Source organism: Apis dorsata, unplaced genomic scaffold, assembly GCF_000469605.1.
Source record: "Apis dorsata unplaced genomic scaffold, Apis dorsata 1.3 scaffold_92, whole genome shotgun sequence".
NCBI classification, from domain to species: Eukaryota; Metazoa; Arthropoda; class Insecta; order Hymenoptera; family Apidae; genus Apis; species Apis dorsata.
The window spans coordinates 723,760-724,844 of NW_006263390.1; positions in this window are offsets into that span (position 1 = coordinate 723,760).

Consider the following 1,085-nt stretch of genomic DNA (forward strand, 5'->3'; position numbering starts at 1 on the left):
TCTGGGAACCAATGTTCGAAATGGATTTGATTCGAGAATATAATTCGTAAATATTTCACATAAAAAAAAATATAGATTATAGTCATTTAGAATATTGTGCAATTATAGAAAGATAAAAATAATTTAGTATATTATGCGATATATTCTCGAGAAAAAAAATAATATATACAATGAATAATGAATATATGAGATAAAATAATACACGTCAGTGTTTGTTTCATTGAAATAAAAATTTAGATCGGTATAACTGAAAAGAATAAATTCTTTTCAATTTAAAATATTTTACAATATGTATCCAATTAAAATATGCAAAATTAATTTTTATAAAAAATATTTAATGATTTTTCTCAAGAGAAAATTTAATGAAAAATGACAGTGAATCTTTTTTTTAACAAGAAAGAAAATTCCAAGATAAATTAGTATTTGTTTTAATATTGTAACTACTTTTACTTATTATTTCATTCTTACAATTTATATTATTATAACATGCTATTGTCATTAATTCTTTTGCTATTATATTTTACTCATGCAGAATTATTATTAGTAATTATTTATGTTTTGTAAATTATTGTATAAGTTAGAGAAATCGAAAGAATGTCGAGTGTTGATGATCGCGAATTATGTATTTTTGATGCTTCATTTGATAGTGTATATGAAAATATGAACAAAAGTATTAATTATGTCACAAGACTTGTAGAAAGAAGTACATTAATGTGTTTGAAGTAATGCATTAAATGAATAGAGAATGGTGTTGTGTATGTGTATGTATGATATTATGTTGTGCGTGTTATATGTATAATTATAAAACATTTTCAAAAACTATAAAAAAGGTGCTCTGTATAATATAAAATTTTAGCATTGGAAAATGAGAGGAAGAAAAAGAAAGGAAATTTGAAAATAGCAAAGACAAATACACTCTATAGATTTAAGTTTTAGCAATAAGTATTAATTATCAATTAGTTTCAAATACAAAATTAATCGCGATCATATTGTAGCAAAGATCTTCAGATTCGTTAGATTTGATTCTTTTTCTCTCTCTCTTTTTTTTTTTTTTTTTTTTTTTTTTTTTTTTTTTTTTTTTTTTT